Source organism: Hyaena hyaena, unplaced genomic scaffold (assembly GCF_003009895.1).
Source record: "Hyaena hyaena isolate Hyena2069 unplaced genomic scaffold, ASM300989v1 scaffold_1128, whole genome shotgun sequence".
In the NCBI taxonomy this organism is placed as follows: domain Eukaryota; kingdom Metazoa; phylum Chordata; class Mammalia; order Carnivora; family Hyaenidae; genus Hyaena; species Hyaena hyaena.
This window is the reverse complement of record NW_024081757.1, coordinates 557,321-563,209: the sequence shown is the minus strand read 5'-3', so window position 1 is coordinate 563,209 and position 5,889 is coordinate 557,321.

Genomic DNA, 5,889 nt, shown 5'->3' with positions numbered 1-5,889 from the left:
TGAATAGATAAAGAAGATTATATACATATGCACATACTTATACATATACATCTATATACATACATACACACAATGGAATATTAGTAATAAAAAAGAACGAAATATTGCCATTTGCAGTGATATAGATGGAGCTAGAGGGTATTATGTTAAGCAAAATAAGTCAATTAGAGAAAGACAAATACCATATGATTTCACTTCTATGTGGAATTTAAGAAACAAAATAAACAAGCAAAGTAAAAAAGAGAGAAAGAAGCAAACTGAGAAACAGACTTTTAAGTACAGACAATGCACTAATGGTTACCAGAAGGGAGGGAATGAGGGATGGGTGAAATAGGTTATGGGGATTAAGGAGTGCATTGGTGTGATGAGCACTGGGTGATGGATGGAAGTATTGACTCACCATTTTGTATACCGGAATCTAATATTACACTGTATGTTAACTAACTGGAATTGAAATAAAAACTTAAAAAAGAATAAATTCTACCTGTAACATATCACCAGGTTCCTGCACAATCAGAAATGTCCACCTAAACACCGATTGCAAACAGGATACCACAGTGTGTGGTGGAGAATGGGCCCTTCCAAAAGGGCAGGGTTTTTAAGCATTTCCTTTTTGAAAACTCTTCTTTCAATTGAAAGTTTTGTTAAATGGTCAAACATGGGCTGTTAGCCTTTCAAAGACCTACCTGGATCATATATTTTCCAAACAACATGCTAATATATCAATCTACTCTCTATCCTTTTATACTCCATACCACTCCTGAAGTATTGTATGTAAGTGACCAAATATTGAGCTAAGATCAAGAGGAAAGTGAGGATGTCACAAGAAGGCAATACACAAGATGGTGTGGAACAGGAAGGGGATAATGAAACCCTTCATAAGCCAAAAGCAAAGAAGCAATTACCATCAATTTATATGGAAAAAAATTTTGAGCATTCCCAGTTCCCTAAAATAACCTCTCTTAGGCTTTTCTGATACCCTAAGGCACATCTTACTAACTGATGCACATACCAAAAACATCAAGATAAAGCACAGAGGCTCACAGACAAGTTCAAAGCTCTGATGGCTACATGTTGAGATCCTAAGTGTGGTTCCTGGAGAAGATGATTGGTGGGACCACTCTCGATGCTGCTCAGGGTACTCCCCATAATGGCTCACTGCAAAACGAATGCTGAACACTATTTTCATATTTTGCCTTTCTTTGTAAGAAGAAAAATCCTCTTTGAATTTCTTTTGGTTAGCAAAATCAGGTACGAATGTAGGTCTTCTATAAAAGCCAAGTGGTATAGTGTGAACTTTCACAAAGTGGGGGGTACCTGTATATGAGAGCCACAGGTTCTTCTCAGCATTGGTCGGCCCTCCTGTTTCTGTCCCCTCCTTCGATATTCCTACAGTCTGCCAGAAAGTATCCCTGGGCCTCCTCAAAGTTCAGAGTTCAGGATCTTGGTAGTCAGCCTGATTGGCTCTTCCATGTAGAGATTAGAACCTCATAAAATGTGTAGACATTCTGCTTCCCTTGTACATTTATATTTGCTGCTTCTCACTTGACAAATAGTACAACCTCAGAAGCACAAAGGTTATTACAGCAAAACTGGCTAAAAGTATACACCTTCCATACTTTGCTAATAATAACAGAAAAACATGACTATGCTATCTTACTACATTGAACATTTCCTATGTACCAAGCCCTACATATTTAATGAGTTACATACATTTTGTCATTCATAAGCATGATGAATGGAGTAGGTCATGGGCCCCAAGGGGGCCTAGGTCTATAACATGCTGGCTAAGTCATAAGTAAGGATTTGGCAGAATTCTAGAAAATCTAAGATGAATGCAGCAGGACTCAATGTTTCTCCTTGCTTTAAAGCATAATACAGATGTTTCTCTGACTCTTAACTACTCTGCTCCTGAGGAGTTAAGGTGACTTTGCTGGAAATACTGGGCATGTATAGTTCTGTGCATTGGTTCTCCTCTGTTTCTCCATGCTATAAGTCTTCCGGGGGTGCCGAGGTATTCTTATATGCAGAGAGTCTAGAATGTACATGAACATATAGTTATGCCCGATTCTGGGCTGCTTGCTGCCAAGAGGCCTTGTTATCATTTAATTATTTGTTGTACTGATTGCATATAAATAAGTCCTTGCCTGGGTGGCTCAGTTGGTTAAATGTCCAACTCTAGTTTTGGCTGAGGTCATGATCTCAGTTCGTGATACCAAGACCCATGTCAGGCTCTACTCTGATAGCATGGAGCTTGCTTTGGACTCTCTCTCCCTCTCTCTGATCCTCTCCCACTCATGCTTGCTTTCTTTCTTTCTCTCTCTCAAAATAAATAAACATTAAAAAAAACATAAGCCCATATCTCATCAAATAATTCCAGTTGTTGTTTTTTCCTCTAATGCATGGAATATCACCTTCTCATTGTGTTACAGGTGCAGAAAGAAAATTGGTTTAACATTTGGAGACATGATTCTAATCCTTCAAGCCCCTATCCATGTGTCTACCTTCCCCAACAGAACTTTTTCCGGTAAGATTGTATTGGGCTACCTGCCCCAAATACTCTACTATGGTGTCTTAAGCAAACAAGGGGTTTATTTTTCTCACTAAATAAGACATCCAGAGATAGGAAGTCTAGGGCAGATGTCATGGATTGGAAAAACCACCAAAGACCTAGGATTCATCTTTCTCTTCCATCATCCTTTGCATGAAGCATTCATTCTTAGAAATGTAAGATGACATCGTGATTGTGTTCAGGGAGGAGAAAGTGGAAGAGTCAATGGGCAAAATGTGCATGCCTATGAAGTTTTTCTTTTCTTCAGGAAAAGAATAGTTTTGCAGAACCTTACCAGTGGATTTTCATATTTATGTCCCATGGCTATTGCTAGGGAGTCTGAGAAATCAGGTGATTTGGAACAGGGTCACATGCTACACTGAACAAAAGTTGAGTTATGTTAGTAAGAAAAAAGGAGAAAATGGATATTGCATAGTGTCAGATTAAAGATTGGAATCCCTCCTGGATCCCCAACCATCAGTCCTGACCATCTGTAGAGCTCTTCAATAGAGGTCAGAGTTCCCTTCTCCAGCCACAGTCTTAGTTATTAAATAACTCTTTTCTGGCACTCTTATCTGATTCAGTACTCCCTCAGATAAATAAGCCCACCATGTCTTGTCTCTCTGTTAGCTTTGATCAAAACCCAGAATACAAGTCCCCTCTTAAGCCTAGAGTCTCCTACACTATACTACGCTCTACTAGTGCAAATTCTCACTCTTTCCTTTTCTCCTGCAACTTTTGGCAGTTCCACATATCCAGGATATCTTCACTGATTATTACCTCCACCTCTGTGCCCTTCCCTGAGGTTAAGGGTGTCCTATGACCTTCTCAAGTGATAGTACTCTTTATCCTATACCCAGGGAAGCTCAGGACACTTCCTTAAGTTCTCTCCAACCATCCAAATAAAACATAAATTTTCTCACATTCTGGGCCCATTCAAAGAAGGTTGTGTCTTCTTTAGACCTCCTTGTCCAAATTTAATCTTTCTCTTTCCAAACTGCTGATCATCTGGCCAGAATCACCGTATAGAAATTGGAATAGATCCATATTACTTCAGATAATCCTCCCTTCCAGGAAAGTGGACAAAGAGATACACTGTTCAAAATCCTTCTACTGGGGAGATTTCCCTTCCTCACTACCCTGGTTGAAATGCTCTAGAGGTTGGCAAGTCTGGATGGAACATCTGTGTACAGGATCAAGTTGTTTTTTTTAAGAATCTTTAGTCACAGGAGCTTTCCATGCGGTTACAAGTGAGGGCTGAAGGAAGAACAGATGAGTGGCAGGAGTAGGTACATGAGAGTGTGAATCACATGGCCATGCAACCTAGTTATGCCATGAGGGACTACTCAAGCTACTCCTATGATGGCTTCTTATGCTTGATGACTGAAGACCTGACTTCATGGCTAGGTGGGTCAGATAGTATCTAGGTCATGGTCATGCATTTAGATCAAAGCACAGTAGCAAGTCAGGAGCTGTTTCTCAATGGAAAATCTGTGCTCTGCCACACATATTTCAAGACCTGTTGAGGGGCGCCTGGGTGGCTCAGTCAGTTAAGCATCCGACTTTGGCTCAGGTCATGATCTCATGGTTCATGGGTTTGAGCCCCGCATCAGGCTCTGTGCTGACAGCTAGCTCAGAGCCTGGAGCTTGTTTCAGATTCTGTATCTCCCTCTCTCTCTGACCCTTCCCTGTTCATGCTCTCTCTCTATTTCTCTCTCTCTCTCAGAAATAAATAAAACATTAAAAAATTAAAAAAAAAAAAAGACCCGTTGAATGTTCTGAGCCAAAAGGGAAAAACAGAATCAGGTTTATTGAAAAGTCATACCTTATTCTGGGCTTCATACAAAGCTGAAAGCTTTGGGGACCACATGGTAAATGGCCCAAATAGGACACCCAATAGCCAAAGAGGTTCATAATGTACCCTGCTCTTTCAAGTGGTGGGGGTCATATTAAGCAGCATGTGTTTCCTATTGGAAAAGATAATGACCTGGTATTCCCTAGATTAGTGGAGTTCCAGAAATGATATATAGCTTATTTTATCATATCTTTGATTCATGTGTCTTCTAAGAACAACCAAAGAAACTGCTACTTCATATTCCCCAGTGTCCATCAGCATGATGTCATCAGTTCAGGGAGTAGTGCTGTACTATAAAATGATTGTTTACAATTTTTATAGACAAGATGCAGCATTGAGTCAGAGACGATACATCTCTGAGGCAAAATGGCAAATGTATATAGCTGACCCTGTCAGGTGAAAGTAAAATATTTCTGGTGTTCTCCATTTATTGAAATAGATGAATATCTGCCCATCAGTAAAAAAATCTTCATAAATTTATTAATTTGCTCCAGTAATAAAACTCTGTGTGAATGAGTATCCACGATGGATAAACATATCACCTAGTTATGTTTATAATGAAACTATTATATAAGATCAGATTGTTTCTGGGGTTTTTTTGTTTTTTTTTTTTTACTTTTTTATTTTAATTTGCCAAACTGAAAACACATCAGAAAGCAATAAAGAACCATTATCCGTTCATATTCAGGTGTTTCATTGTATTGTAATCTCTGAATTTCCCCCAGAAATAGAAATTTACTTTCCATTTACTGTTCAGTGGATTTGACCAATTACTCTGATCAACAAACTACAATGTCATTCTATATCACTGAGAATTTATTTAATTTTGGTTTATAATATTTTTTCCAATAAAATAGTCATAGTTATTTTGAGAGGATTCCACAAGGAATTTGTTAGACATATGTGGTAATACAGCACAACCTTTCACCCATAGTACTTAGCTTCCCCTTTATTCAAGAGGCTCTAGATTTTTTAACTGACTCACACTGTGGAGTTGTATAAGAAGTCTTATTTTCTAATATAATAATTTGAGCTAAATTTCTTCTTCTTTCCATTCATGGGATGCCTGTGGATTTCATTTCTGAGGACCCCATAATTTAAAAACCACAGCCATATTTTTTTATGCATGTCTGATAATCTCTTACATTCTTCACACCATGTTTTCCCTGCTGCATAATAAAATGATTATATCACTTTGTTTCAGCTGTCATTTGGATGTAGTCACTCGGCTTCTTTCAACCACACTGAGATCAAGGAGCCCTACAAACATTTTACAGCAGCATTTTTGATCTCTCAGGAACAAACTGTAAACCTCTTTTTAAATATTTGTTACTTCTTCCATCAACATGTCTTCATAGCAAGAATAAAGATCTCCCTTTACATACCCTGACTATGTACAATGTACTTTGATATTCTATGTTATTTTTAAACTATTGTGTTCTTTTAATTTTTTAATGTTTATTTATTTTTGCAATAAGGAGAG